General features: G+C 44.2%; 1 long non-coding RNA gene across 1 annotated transcript in view; it reads left to right on the top strand.

The window, feature by feature from the left end:
- Positions 1 to 16,120, top strand: part of LOC130282223 (uncharacterized) — a 49,349-nt gene that overhangs the window by 30,812 nt on the left and 2,417 nt on the right. The window lies entirely within an intron of this gene.

Genomic DNA, 16,120 nt, shown 5'->3' with positions numbered 1-16,120 from the left:
TGAAGTATCTTTGCGTTCATATATTTTTATGCTTCCTAAAAATATTTCATTTTAACATTAACAGGATAAGAATGTGATTGTGGGTGCATAGTCTGTGAAGAGAGAACATTTTGGTACAATATAAAGAAACTAAATTTTTAAGAGGCTCTCTAAGGGAGGCAGAGGTGGCTCTACTATTAGGTGAGTTAGGCGGCCGCTTAAGGCCTCGCATTAGCAGGGGCCTTGTGGTCACCTAACTCGTCCCCCTAAGAAAGTAAAATAAGTGGAAAATGCTGTATGTACAATGTACACATCACCACTCAGTATTGTACAGAAGTAGAGAACAGGAATCCCTGCTCCTGTACTCATAGCTCCGCGGCTCTTACCATGCAGGCCAGTCGCGATGACGTCGTCTCATCGCGAATGGCCTGCACCAGAAGTCCTGAGCCGGAAAAGACTCAGGCCCAGGCTGAAGGTGCAAAAGTAGAACAGTGGGACCAGAGAAGAGCGGCTGACCACCCGCATCTACACATTATACAGGACAATCTTAGCGGATGTCAGGAGAGACACCCACTGTGATCTTTCCTTACCTGTAGGTACTACTGCTCCCAACATGGAGCACACTCTGCTCCATGCTGGCAGCTGTAGTACCTGCATTAATAGACAATTCGCAAAAGGTGTCAGAAGTGACACCCGCTGTGATCTGTCTATTAATGCAGGTTCTACAGTTCCAAGCATGGAGCCGAGTGTGCTCCATGTTGGGAGCAGTTGTACCTGCAGTTAAGGACAGATCACAGCGGGTGTCACTCCTGACATCAGCTGCAATCATCCTATCTATTGCAGAGATGTGAGCGCAGGAGAAAGCCACTCGCATCTATACATTATACAGGATGATCGCAGCGGGTATCGCTAATGAAGAAATGCATTATTTTGAATCGAGTCTAAGTTCGGATTCGATCCAAATCTAATTTTTCATTAAATTCGGAACGAATTCGACTTCGTCCAATTCGATTCGCTCATCTCTCCTGACAACCTAATGTGGGGAACTATGCTGACAATCTAATGTGGTGGAACTATGCGGACAACCTAATGTGGGGGGAATTATGCAGACAAAATAATGTGGTGAACTATGCTGACAACCTAATGTGGGGAAACTATGATGACAACCTAATGTGGGGGAACTATTCTGACACCCTAATGTGGTGTAACTATGCTGACAACCTAATGTGGGGGAACTATGCTGACAACCTAGTGTGGGGGAACTATGCTGCCTACCTAGTGTGGGGGAACTATGTTGCCTACCTAGTATGGGGGAACTATGCTGCCTATCTAGTGTGGGGTAAATATGCTGCCTAAGTACTGTGGGGGAACTATGCTGCATACTTAAAGGAGTATTCCACTGCCCCAGCATTCGTAACATTTTGTTCCGAACTCTGGGTGTGGGCTGCGGGGGTTGTGAGGTCACACCATGGCCCCTCAATGGGAGGGGCGTGTCCACCACCGCACAATACTCTGATAGTGCCCCACCCGAGACTAGACTCTGGATCTGCCCCTGGCAGAAAGTAGTGTAGTCAGGATACAAGCCAAAAACATCAGAGCTCAGGCAAGGAACAGCAATACAAATGGACAAACAAGCGGGATGAGGCTGGTGTGGGTAAAATCTACAATCACGAGTAGGGCTGGGACACACTGAAGGGATTTCAATATCCTGCCTGTTGCTGCTGATTGGCCCAGCTGGAAACACTTCCCATTGGCCTGGGCAGCCACATCAGAGCATGATAATCAATCCTATGACCCCCAGGGCTACCTGAGACACCGCCCAGCATCAGCAGAGGCGGAGACAACAATGCTGGGACCTGGACAGGGGAATCTGTTACAGATAGACCTTTTGTTAGGGGCTCCTTTAAATCTAATAGCCTAAGAATACAGATTCATGCTCTGTTCCTCCTGTTTTACAGTCCAGAAACACAGAACCACAAATCAAGATCTCAAAGCAGAAATGATGTTGTCACTTTTCTCCATTTTTTTCTATCTGAATTCTTGAGAAGTTACAAAATATGCTGTTTAGTGCTTTCTTGTTTTACCCCGGAGACCGTGTGATCTGACACTGTCATAACCCATCCTCAAGTGACATATTAGTACAAGAATCTGTAAACCCTCTCCTTACCTGAAAGTGTCTATGAGACTGTTCCCATTCACTGGGGAAGCCAGAATGACAAGATAAATGGGAATATATATCTTATCCAGATGTTAAGATACACGGCATAGTCTATTTATACCCAGACTGTGATGGAACTGACATCGTGTGACACATTGAAATATATCCAATTGTACGTTGTGGAATTTGCGCAACACAATTTTGGCTCTGTTTTTGCTGACATAATACTGTTTCGCACTTTTCTTTAAGAGGATGGTGGGGAGGAGGTTAAGTAAAAAGATGGGAGAGATAAATCATAGGTATCTAAAATAAGTTATCTTCTTCCTCAGAAGGCTCAAGTGAAAACTCAGAAATTGATGTAGAAGCAAGGTTTTACCATAAGCAAAAAAGTGTAAGTCTGATTTAAAATGAACAACAAAAAGCGGGATGAAATTTACGTAAAATTCACATAGGAATTCCAGACAAACTAGATACAAGGGCACAATGCATTATGGTGAAGAGTGCACAGGTACAAAATTCTGATGAACAGTCACTCACGCGCCAACACCCAATGCGTAGATGGCTGCTTAGTATAATAATAATTCTTTATTTCTATAGGGCACACAGATTCCGTGGTGCTGTTCACTCAAATTGGTCCATGGCCCTACTGGAAATATAAAAGAGAGCACTCCATAGCGTAAAACCAACTGGGCAGGTATTGGTAGAAGGATTCTTTTTATAGCCTCTTACCCCAGGTGGTTATGTGAGCTCACACACAACAATGGACAGCGGGTAAGGATTGTTAGAGCCCGGTCTGCAGCCTCCCAACCAAGTAGATAGCGACAAATGGACTTCAAAGGTGCGGTGGGTCTTTTGCGGTGCTGACTCGGAACAGGCACATCAGGTGAGTATAAAAGGTTTATTAAAATGCAATGCGTTTCACCGCACATGGGCGGCTTCATCAAGCATCTTGCCTTATGCCTGATGAAGCTGTCCATGTGCGGTGAAACGCGTTGCATTTTAATACACCTTTTATACTCACCTGATGTGCCTGTTCCGAGTCAGCGCCGCAAAAGACCCACCGCACCTTTTGTCCATTTGTCGCATGGCCCTACTGGGGCTTAGAATCTAAATTTGTTTTCGAAGTGTGTGCGTGTGTGTGGCGAGGGGCAGGGGGGGGGGGACACAAAGTACCAAGAGGAAACCTATCCAATTCAGATAATTCATGGTCTATTATAGCTGCGGCAAAATGAATGAGTTTTCTAGAAATCTGCCTCCTCAATCTGGAGAAAATTCAACTGAAAACCCATGTGGAAATAGAGCTGTGGTGCAATGCATTCCAATACATGTCCGTATATTGTGAATTTTACCGTTTACTGTAAAAGGGAAGACAAAATATGCAGTAAATCCTCAGACTGTGTTGTAAATACACACTGCAAATTGTGCAACTGGGGATTTCTAATCTAATATTTAGTTTAAAGGGGTGCTCCGCACCTCAGCGTTTGGAATGCTGGAGCCGGGAGCTTGTGATGTCATAGCCCCGCCCCCTCGTGATTTCACACCCCGCCCGGGGGGCGGGGTGAGACATCATGAGGGGGGCGGGGCTAGGACATCACAAGCTCCGGGCTCCAGCATTCGGAACAGTTTGTTCCAAACACTGACCAGCTGAGTACCACTTTAAATAAATAAATAAATAAATAAATAAAAAATACATTTGTGCACTCCCAAATCTGCAGTGGCAATTCAGTAACAAAACCGCACCAAAACCCACGCACCACTTCCATCTTGTATGGCCTCTGGCTAGGTTTTATAAGATGGCTATAAGATCTGTAATATATATCTATCTAACGTTTCAACCTTCTCAATGAGGTCTTTCTCAAGTATGCTGAAGGTTGAAACGTTGCTTCTCTATTGGGTGAATAAAGTTATATTTGGATTATATTTATTAAAGTTACATTTGGATCGCTGTAGTGCCGCCCTATTTTTTCTTGGATATATACCTGGTTGAGACACTTTGGTCGAGTCTAACATAGGACATAGCACCTGCCTGGATCCGGGGATCTGAATCCCCCACAGTGCCACTCAACACTTGGAATATTTATTTATATATATATATATACATATATATATATATATATATATATATATATATATATATATATATATACTTTTTTTTTTTATGTAACAGTGTGCTCTAAGAAAGTCTATAGAAAAGGTCTGGCAGCACACACAGGGGGTGATTTACTTAGGTTCTATTCACACGGCAGAAAATTCTGCACATCTGCCCCAATTACGTTTCTGCATTCATTTTTGAGGTTTCTGTCTGGATTTTGGATGGAATTGGTGCTGAATCTGCATGCAGAAATTCAGAAGTATGAATGGGAGTGTGGGATCCCATGGAAGTCTATTGGGCTTTAATTTGCTGTGGAATCCAGCTTGCAGAAATTCTAACGTGTGAATAGACCCTAAGGCAGACAGACATTTCAGTGGTCAGACTTAGTACAGTCCTATAAGACAAAAGACAACAGAGCGCTTCTGTGTGCGATCTTCCAGACCAGGTCGGATTATGTGGGTGAGTGAGGAACGCACTCACCTGGTCGGGTTGTGCATATTCCAGGCACAACGCTGATGTGGGCTTAATGTAACAACTGCTGCGGCTTCCCACGCTGGATCCACCGGCGTGTGAGAGACAGTGAAGGAGGAGAAAATCGGAAGCTGAGATTGCGCTGTTGCAGAAAGGTTCAAGGATGCTGGTGGAAGTCTTAATTTCTTTTATTCTATTCACACAACGCGTTTCTGGATATTAATAATCCTTTCTTCAGGCGTGATCCAGTGATTAGTACAGTCCTGGCAGCCTTAGTAAATCTCTGTTAATGAATCAGGCATTGCTGCGCCTACCTCGCACGCCGAGTTGGATTGCCATATATTTCTGCACAATATTCACCAGCTCATAAAATGAACATGGGATTAGGCCACCTTTTACATCAGGCCATGCACACCTATTTAATACAGACACACTGTTACAAAAAAAAAAAAAAAAAAATACGGCTGTAAAATCTGTAAAAAAATAAAAAATAAAAACATAAGGCCATGTCACATGTCCGGAATCTTCCAGAGCTACAGAGTACTGTTAAATTCAATGGGATTCTGCTGCACTGTGCAAATACGGATTTTCCGTTTGGACATTCCGGATGTGTGAACATAGCCTAAAGACTGAAATTACGGCTTTTTTTTTTTAAGTCATTTCATGATCAGCCTTACCCTTAGATTACCTTCACACATCATTTTTTGATTGTTATTTTGTGGCATATTTTCAGCAGTTTTTCGGTCCACACAGTTTTTTCAGCATTATTTCTTTTCTTTTTTATCTTTATTTTCAGTTGCATACAGCATAGAATGAAGCCCCAAAAAAATGATGAGTGAACATAGCTTTAGACTAGGAGCACATGTTGCAGAAATGTTGCAGATTTTCTGCAGCAGAAAATGTGCATTTTTTTTTAATACAAAACCAGAAGTGGATCAAATGGAATAGGAAATATAAAGAAGGACTGATATTTCTTCTTCTTCATGGATCCACTTCTGGCTAAGGCTCTCAAAAAAAAAAATTGCTAGAGAAAATCTGCAGATATTCTGCAATGTGTGTTCATAGCCTTATGGTGCATTCACCCAAGACAGCAGTGCAGTATTTCCATATGTACAGTATATTTGCAGAGCCATATCTGCACCAAATTATGCAGATTTTTCACATGCTAGGCTGATAATTTGGAATATGCATAGAAAGTAAATTTGCTCACGGACTTTGGGTGGAATTTTTCCATGGGGTGGGTGATATCTGAAGAATATGCACGGGAAGGACATATAGGAGCATAGCCTCTTGTCTATTGCTGGATTACATACTTTGGTCGGTACAGTATTTTAGGGAGTGGCACACATGGCAAAGTGCTCCACTGTGCATTTGTCATATGGAGAGAGCTTTTCTCAGCAAATATAGAGAATGGCAATGCACATAGTACAGTGCATACATCACCGCTCACGTCTGTTTATCTTAAAGGGGTACTCTGGTGGAAAACTTTTTTTTTTTTTTTTTTTAATCAACTGGTGCCAGAAAGTTAACTAGATTTGTAAATTACTTCTATTAAAAAAATCTTAATCCTTCTAATACTTATTAGCTGCTGAATACTACAGAGGAAATGATTTTATTTTTGGAACACAGAGCTTTCTGCTGACATCATGACCACAGTGCTCTCTGCTGACATCTCTGTCCATTTTAAGAACTGTCCAGAGTAAGGGAAAAAAAACCATAGCAAACATATGCTGCTCTGGACAGTTCCTAAAATGGACAGCAGATGTCAGCAGAGAGCACTGTGCTTGTGATTCAGCAGTGTTGTTTTTTTTATAAATTTAGAATGTTGTTTCAGACTTGCAGGATTCCACTCTAATTACTATAGGGCACCCAAGCAGGGTGCCTCCTGCTGTTTCAGAAAACTAAAACTCCCAGCATGCCCGGACAGCCCTTGGCTGTCCGGGCATGCTGAGAGTTGCAGTTTTGCAACAGCTGGAGGTGCCCTGCTTGAGAAACACTGTCCTAAAGAAAAAGAAAAAGTTGCTCATGCTGGGCGTTGTAGTTTTGCAACTTCTAGGGGCACCCTGTTTGGAAAACATGAACCTATAGGGGAAAAAAAAGCAGAACAAAGTTGCTCATGCTGGGCGTTGTAGTTTTGTAACTTCTAGGGGCACCCTGGTTGAAAAAACATTAACCTGTAGGGGAAAAAAGGGCAGAACAAAGTCGCTCATGCTGGGCATTGTAGTCTTGCAACCGCTGGAGGCTTGGGAAACACTGCCATAGGGATTCATAGATTCAAAGGTTGGGAAAGTTTTGACCAACTTTTTCCTGGTGAATATTTCCAGCCATTTATTCACAGATTATTATTATTTTTTTTTTTTGTAAAATCAATAGTAAATAGATCGTGTTGTGAGAACGCATCTATTTTCAGGCAGGTCACGTCCCTTTTTTAAGTTCATCCAGTTTGGTGCACAACCCACCAATAGAAAATCAGGGCCAGCGTTATTATTATGTACTGGAGGAGGCGAAATATTTGTGTGAAAACCATTGCGTAACCGAGCAAAATTGTTATTCCGTTCTCAGCGTTCCCAAAGGGCCCTGCATAGCAGTTGATAGATGAATTGTTACATGAAAGTATTCGGTACATTGTAAAAAAAAAAAATCATGATATAAGAGCTACTTGTCTCGTGAAACATGGCCTCTCTTTACTGCTCCTCCTGAGGATCATAAATGACGCTTCCAAAAAAGAGTTATATCCAAGGTGGGCTTAAACGTGCTGGATCCAAGAAAGAAAACCATTTAGTCATTTTAATGGAGAACATAGAAGAGGTTGCTGTAGGGTGAAGAAACATTGAATGACAGCTTTCTTATATCTGTAGAACTGAAATAGTCAAATTATAGGCATTTTTATACAGGCCGGATGATGGTGGTCAATGGATTTGAAAGCAATATTACTGGTTAAAGGAGATCTCCGGTAATAAGTAGTTGATCGCGGGGGGGTCCGACCGCTGGGACCCCCACGATCTCTGGGATGGGACCTGGCACTTACTGAGGAGTACGTGCTGCAGCCGGTATGCACCGTAAAGAGCAGAGTACAGCACGCGAGCATCATTGATGGAGTGCACGCCGTCTAGTGGTAGACAACACGCGCTCCTCACTGAGAGAGCCGGGTTCGTGTCACATCCCATCCACACGGGATAGGGGATAAGTAGCTGATTGTGGGTGTGTGTGTGTGGGGGGGGTCTGACTACTTATCTTCTATCCTGTGGATAGGGGATGAATTAATTTTAGCCATATTTCTCCTTTAAAGATCCATACAAAAGCATTCACCTTTAGTGAATACACATTATTGTACAAGGAAACTGCTGTACATAAACAATTCCTAAAAATATACGGTAAAACCTATCCAAACGACCACATCTTTGCCTCAGGCCAAATGAGGCCTAGATTACAATTGTCTGCAATTTATTTTCTATTACTTTTTATCCTATGTATGTTGACCCCTGAACAACAACCAATGTATATGTGCGCACAAGCTGAGCCTCTTCCACAAGTGGCAGGTGACATAACTCTGATCCTGGCTATTTAACCCCTTTAGATACCAAAGTAACTGAGGGGTCAAGCAGAGGGATGGGGTCACCTGTGATGCGTTTGTGAGATGCCAATAAGTTGTCATGGCAGACAGGGACCTAGCGAGGTCCCCCAGGCCTACCAGGCCTACCATGATAGTTTTCCTGCTACACCCTGTTAGAGGTCGGTGATTTCACAGTACACTGCAATATAAAAGTATTGCAGTGTATTGTACAATAAATCAAGAGGTTGTCTAATTAACTCCTCTAGTGGGGTTAAAAAAGAAAAATACAGGTAAAGTTAAAAAATAAAAAACAATTCCCTATCCGTATTTACAACATTAAAATGAAAACAAGTCTGAACATGTCTAAACTCGTAAAATATGTGATATGAAATTACCCAATTCCAAATGTTTTATTTTTTTTGTCAAACTGATTCCTCCCAAAAATTGAATTTGTGTAAAAATTTGACTAAATTGAGCCCACACACAGCTCCATAGTAAAATGAAAGGTACATGGGTCAAGAAAAGGTAAAAATTATAAACATTTTCTTTTCATTCATTAAAAGCATCTGAATACTGATGATCTATATTTAGTATGACGGTATTATTGGATCTACCCAGGGAGAAAGGTAACCTCAGTTTTCAGGTGTTAAAAGGAGAGGATGAAAAAGCAAAAACAAAAATTGATAATTTGCTGCATCACTAAGAGGTTCAATGTCACAACCCTTTTTCAACTAACTTTTGGGTGGTCAGTAGAGATGAATGAATCGTTTCAGAATTAATCAAATGTTTTTCAAAATTTTGCAGAAAAAAAATTTGATTTTTAAAATCAAAATTTTTCCAGGTTTACTTAACCCCTTAAGGACGCAGGACGTAAATGTACGTCCTGGTGAGGTGGTACTTAACGCACCAGGATGTACATTTACGTCCTAAGCATAACCGCGGGCATCGGAGCGATGCCCGTGTCATGCGCGGCTGATCCCGGCTGCTGATCGCAGCCAGGGACCCGCCGGCAATGGCCGACGCCCGCGATCTCGCGGGCGTCTGCCATTAACCCCTCAGGTGCCGGGATCAATACAGATCCCGGCATCTGCGGCAGTTCGCGATTAAAATGAACGATCGGATCGCCCGCAGCGCTGCTGCGGGGATCCGATCATTCATAACGCCGCACGGAGGTCCCCTCTCCTTCCTCCGTGCGGCTCCCGGCGTCTCCTGCTCTGGTCTGTGATCGAGCAGACCAGAGCAGAAGATGACCGATAATACTGATCTGTTCTATGTCCCATACATAGAACAGATCAGTATTAGCAATCATGGTATTGCTATGAATAGTCCCCTATGGGGACTATTCAAGTGTAAAAAAAAATGTAAAAAAATGTAAAAGTAAAAGTAAAAAAAAAAGTGAAAAATCCCCTCCCCCAATAAAAAAGTAAAATGTCCGTTTTTTCCTATTTTACCCCCAAAAAGCGTAAAAAACATTTTTTATAGACATATTTGGTATCGCCGCGTGCGTAAATGTCCGAACTATTAAAATAAAATGTTAATCATCCCGTACGGTGAACGGCGTGAACGAAAAAAAATTTAAAAAGTCCAAAATTCCTACTTTTTAAATACATTTTATTAAAAAAAAATTATAAAAAATGTATTAAAAGTTTTTTATATGCAAATGTGGTACCAAAAAAAAGTACAGATCATGGCGCAAAAAATGAGCCCCCATACCGCCGCTTATACGGAAAAATAAAAAAGTTATAGGTCATCAAAATAAAGGGATTATAAACGTACTAATTTGGTTAAAAAGTTTGTGATTTTTTTTAAGCACAACAATAATATAAAAGTATATAATAATGGGTATCATTTTAATCGTATTGACCCTCAGAATAAAGAACACATGTCATTTTTACCGTAAATTGTACGGCGTGAAAACGAAACCTTCCAAAATTAGCAAAATTGCGTTTTTCGTTTTAATTTCCCCACAAAAATAGTGTTTTTTGGTTGCGCCATACATTTTATGATATAATGAGTGATGTCATTACAAAGGACAACTGGTCGCGCAAAAAACAAACACCCTCATACTAGTCTGTGGATGAAAATATAAAAGAGTTATGATTTTTAGAAGGCGAGGAGGAAAAAATGAAAACGTAAAAATTAAATTGTCTGAGTCCTTAAGGCCAAAATGGGCTGAGTCCTTAAGGGGTTAAAGAATAGGGGATAAGCAGTTGATCGTGGGGGGTTCAACCACTGACAACCCCCCATGATTTCATGAACAGGCCCTGTCGTTCAGTGAGGAGCATGTGCTGCAGGAGGGATGTGCTCCATTCATTTCTATGGGAGCGCCAAAAAAACCTGAGTGCTCCCACAGATCTGAATGGAGCGAGTACCACCTAGACGACATGCGCTCCTCACTGAAAGAACCAGGGTCTCTTCCTGGTGATTGCAGGTGGTCCCAGCAGCTGAACCCACGCATTCAACTACTTATCCCCTATCCTGTGCATAGTGTATAAGTTAACTTTTGCTGGAGTTCACCTTTAAAAAAAAAGAGGCTCGTCACAGATCTGGTCTTAGGGTGCCACATAATCTACGTAGAGTCCCTACGCCTTATCTGGCCAAAGGGATCTATTTGTTTGGCCAAAAGGAGGTAAGAAGTGGTGTGGCAATGTAAGGTAATCACTAACAATACTTAAACAAATTAAAGGGGTTATCAAGTTATAAAAAAAAATTTATTCCCTATCCACAGGATAGAGGATAAGTGTTTGATCGCAGGAAAGGTCTCCCCGCAGGGACCCCCCAAGATCTCCAGAACGGTGCCTAGCTCTCCCTGTTGAGTGCTCCGGTCCCCACCTTCTGAGACACCTTCCTAGCAGGTTGAGGCCGGAGTGCTCAGTAAGGAGAGCTGGGCTCTTCTCTGGACACAGGATAAGTTTTTAATAAATGGATAAATCATTTAGCCTATACTCAGTGGAACAGGTTCTTTAGTTCTTTACACAGAATGAGTGTGGGACCAAATCCAAAGCAACCATCAAATCCCTATTAAACCAACAGCCGATTTTCACCATATCTTTTCAAAACAAATATTCTACCTATAAACTAGGGATGAGCGAATCGAATCTGACGAATCAGAATTCATTACAAATTTCCTGAAAAATTTGCTTTGCAACGAATCCGAATATCGCTACGATTGGATCGCATGAATCGCTTAATTAAACTCAATTTAGTGTGGCCCAAGCTTCAAGGCATCTAAGATGGCTGCTCCACATGTCAGGACATGGGGCAAGAAACTCTGGGAAGGCGGGAACACGGGTAGGTGGGAGGACCCTGAATCACATGCAGCATGCAGCCTATCAGCAGCCAGCCACCCCTGTGATGTCACAGCCCTGTATAATCAGCAGCTATCTTGCAGCCAGTCACATCAGTGTTCTATTGCAGAGAGAGAGAGAGAGAGGGACAGAGAGCAGTGTGTGTTGCATAGAAAAGCATTTTTACAGCAGCAATTCACCTCAAGGCCAAATCCAGCCTAGAAGCACTGATAGGAAAGGGAGAGATATTGAGAGAGAAAGGACAATTTTGTGTGCAACCTGTGCGTAGATATGTGGCGTACGATTTTGGTCCTGTTAAAGTCTTAAGGGCCTACTTACTGTGGAAGGCCAATCAAAAGTGCACACCTGCTGGTGTTGTAGACAAATGCTGTTTTAAGCATAATGGAGCATATTGTCCTCCCCTCATATGCGCACTAATTATGTCAGGCAGAAAAGTGCCAGGACCTTGACAGAGGAGTGGCAGAAGCATAAATTCATCAGGCAGAGGTTGCAGCAGACTAGGGGCGAGTGGCAGCGAGAGGCCTGAGCTCCCGTTATCAGCAAGCGGTCGTGTCTCGACCATCAACCCATCTGTCAACAGTCTCGACCATCACCAGTCAACAGTCGGTGGGTTCCTTAGACACAACCCTCAGTTGGCATGGCCCGGGAGCAGTCCCTGTCCTCCCATTTCCTCTGTCCTATGCTGTTCCCTCCCCAAATAAGTATTTTATGCTGTGGGTGCAGCTCCACTATTTATTGAGGACGATCTACTAGAGGACAGTCAGCAGCTACTGCCCAGCAAAGAAGGGGAGGAGACATCCGCCGCTTCCTCTGCTAGGCAGGCAAGTAGTGATGAACAGAGTGGTGTGGGAGGTGGTGTTGCAAGCATTCAGGCTCCTAAAGCACACACTTTTGAGGAACCTGAGGAGGACATCAGTGACGAGCAGACACAACTTGATGATGATGAAGCCGATCACACTTGGGAGCTGGGTACAGAAGGGGCTTCATCATCGTCTGGAGAAGAGGATTGCAGGTTGCCCGTGAGGCAGCAGCTGAGCCAGCAAGGTGGTAGCATGGTTGGCAGTCAGCATGGTGGCAGAAGTGGGAAGTCTGGAGCCAAACGTTCCTGGGATAGACCACCTGCTTCGTGGCAGCTTACCTTCCAGGGAGGAAGTGGAAAAGGGGATCCTGAAGTCGGGGCAGTAGCAGTCAATCAGTGCGGACTGTTGGGGGGAAAATCAGCTATTCGGCGGTGTGGCAGTTTTTCATTAAGCATCCACAGGATGTTAACCTCGCCACATGCAAAATGTGTAGGGTCCCAATGTTGGCAGCACGGCCCTGCGTCAACATATGCAGCGTCACCATAAAGCGGCCTGGGAGAACCGTAACTCCCACGCGGTGGTCGAGCCTACTGCATCACCCAGTGGCACGCCGCTCCCTCTTTCAGCCAGCCAAGGCTCCACCACCTCCGTGGAGGGGAGCTGTCTGTCCTACCCATCTGCTGTCGTTCCAGATGCTCTTGCTCCTCCTACTTCGAGTCAGTCATTCCGCCAACAATCCATCGGCAAAGCCATGTCCAAAAGACAACAGTTTGTGCCCACTAATCCAACGGCGCAGAAGTTAAATGTGCTCCGGTCCAAGTTGCTGGTGCTGCAGTCCCTCCCTTTTCATGTGGTGGATTCTGCACCTTTCAGAGAACTGATGGCTTGTGCCGAGCTGAAGTGGGGAGTCCCAGTACCAGTCCTTGAGCCTGTTGGTGTGTACCAAAGTGCACGGCAGTACTGACGTGTAGACCTGTAACTACAGTCAGGGACAATACAATATGGTTCCTGCACAGCCACAACAGCAACAGACACTTCCGCCTCCACGCTCTCAGAACGGTATCCACCAACAAAATCTGATTTGCAACGTTTCCACAGGTTTGAATTCCTACCTCCATATGTGTGACTGACTATACAAATAGAGAAAAGCCATCACCGATTTCTTGATGATCCAAGCGCATAGGGGGACTCCCCGGTGTAACTTTAATGTCAAACAGTGACAGCTCATTCATGACACCTGCCGTTTACTCAGGCCCGTTGAGGAAGCCACATTATAAGTCAGTCGCCAGGATTACGGGATGAACAACGTCATTCCACTGCTTCATTTCCTACACATGTTGGAAACGATGGCTGGTCAGGGCACTGGAGAAGTGGCGCCTACTTCTCACGGCCGCATAAGCCCTGTGGTGGCTGAACTGGAAGAGGAGGGGGACAGTGGAGCACAGTTAAGGTTTCACAAAATGGGCGGTGTTTATAGTGATCTGACTGGAGAGGAGGATCAGGAGCAGCCAGAGGGTTATGAGGAAGACGAGACAGAGGACCCAGACACACAGTATGCAGTGAAGATGGAGGCAGGGAGTTCCTCCGAGTCACTTGCACAAATGGCATGATGCATGCTCACTTGCTTGCGTAGTGACCGCCGAATTGTCACCATTCAGCGGCGGGATGACTTTTGGCTCTCCACCTTATTGGACCCTCGCTACCGTCCCAGAATGGGGGCCTTTTTTACACCCACTGAGAGGTAGGACAAACTGACCTACTACAGAGACATCCTAGGTAATCAGTGTGCCGATGCCTATCTGCACCATTGTCCATCCTCTTCCAAGTCTGACTCAGGGGACCCTCTACGCTCACCTTCCACTGCCATGGCTGCTGGGGAGGGGTGGCAGGAGCAGTACCAGCTCCATCAGCAGCAGCCTGAGTCTACAGTCACTGATGAGTAGCTTTCTTCACCCACAAAGTGAAGCAACTCATAAGCAGCAGGTAGACCTGGAACAGGACCTGAACCAGCTGGTAGTGGCATACCTTGATACGACCCTGCCAACACACTTTGAAGATCATAAACTTCATCAAAGACTTGAACCGGAGCACTCACCTCAGGCACAGTTGCATGCAGAAAATAACATCTTTATTCGGAATGCAGGTATAGCAAACAGCAGGGATGTGGAAAGATGGCACAAGGACTGGTGGGTTCAGCCGGTGGACACTTTGAAGATTTGCTGGACTTCTGGGCAGCCAAATTTGATTTGTGGCCGCAGAGTTTGCCCTGGAAAAGCTGTCCTGCCTGACCAGTAGTGTGCCATCAGAGCGGGTGTTTAGTGTGGCAGGGGCCATAGTAACCCCAAGGAGAACTCGTCTGTCCACGAAAAATCTGGAGAGACTGACCTTTGTGAAGATGAATCAGGCATGGATCAGCCAGGATTTCCATCCACCAATTCCTGATGCATTAGAGTAGATTGACCATGGTGCCACGCCAACACTTCACAAATATGAATAGTACAAAACATATTTAAAGTGCTGCTCATCAGTTATGCGATGGAAAGACCTCTAAAAGGTGGAAAGGAACAACGTATGGTCCATTGTAATAGGTGGGGGTAAAAACTTCCCCTGTATATCCTACTCTCGCATTATTAATTCCCTTCTTGGCAAGTGTTACTCGCCCTAAAAAGGGCGTCCCCACACAGGAACCTCTCCCTATTTCCACCTACAAACACTGCTATTTCACAGGGTTTTTAGGTACAAATAGGGAAAGTTTCCTTTGTGGGGTCGCCCTTTTTATCACTTGCAAAGATTGGAATTAATAGGGCGAGAGCAGGCCGTACAGGGGAAGTGTTTATCCCTACCTGCTACAATGGACCATATGTTGTTCCTTTCCACCATTTCAAGGAAAGTGTTACTCTTAAAAACGGCAGCCCCACACAGGAACCTCTCCTTTTTTCCACCTAAAAACCCTGGGAAATTGCAGTATTTGTGGGTGGAAATAGAGAGAGGTTCCTGTGTGGGGACACCCTTTTTAGGGCAAGTAACACTTGCCAAGAAGGGAATTAATAGTGCAAGAGTAGGGCCTTACAGGGGAAGTTTTTACCCCCTCTGGTTACAATGGACCATACGCTGTGCCCTTCCACCTTCTGAGGCCTTTACATCACATCAATACTTGGTGGTGTAGGTGGCACATGGTGTTTTTTGCACACTTTTCCTTTTGTTTAATTTCCCAAAAATTTGGGGTACATATATTTTATTCTAAGAATATTGTTAAAAGTTACGTTTTCCGTAATGCATATACTTACTTGTGCACACTAGCATTTTTACAAAAGAGATAATTTTCTTCTGCCTAACTGCCTCACCTACTATTCTGATCCTGAAACCCGCCTGATGCCACACATCTGATGCCAAGTTCTCCTTTTTTCACCCACGTTCATCATCGGGTACTGGTATTGCCACCCACCACCCCACTTTGTCACCGGGTCACTTTCAGGACTCCTGATACTGCTGATGCCATTTCCAGGCTGTCTCATTCTGCTACCATATGTTCTCCTCATGTTGATGGCAGAACCAGGTTGTCTCATTCTGCCACCATATGTTCTCATGTTGATGGCAGAACCAGGTTGTCTCATACTGCCACCATATATTCTCCTCATGCTGATGCCACCTCCAGGCTGTGTCATTCAGCCACCATATGCTGCTTCCAACTCCAGGCTGTGTCATTCAGCCACTATATGGTCTCCTTTTGCTGTTGCCAACTCCTGGCTGTGTCATTCC

This window comes from Hyla sarda, chromosome 7 (genome assembly GCF_029499605.1).
Source record: "Hyla sarda isolate aHylSar1 chromosome 7, aHylSar1.hap1, whole genome shotgun sequence".
In the NCBI taxonomy this organism is placed as follows: domain Eukaryota; kingdom Metazoa; phylum Chordata; class Amphibia; order Anura; family Hylidae; genus Hyla; species Hyla sarda.
The sequence above is the reverse complement of the archived record's forward strand: the minus strand, read 5'-3'. Positions and strand labels throughout refer to the sequence as shown.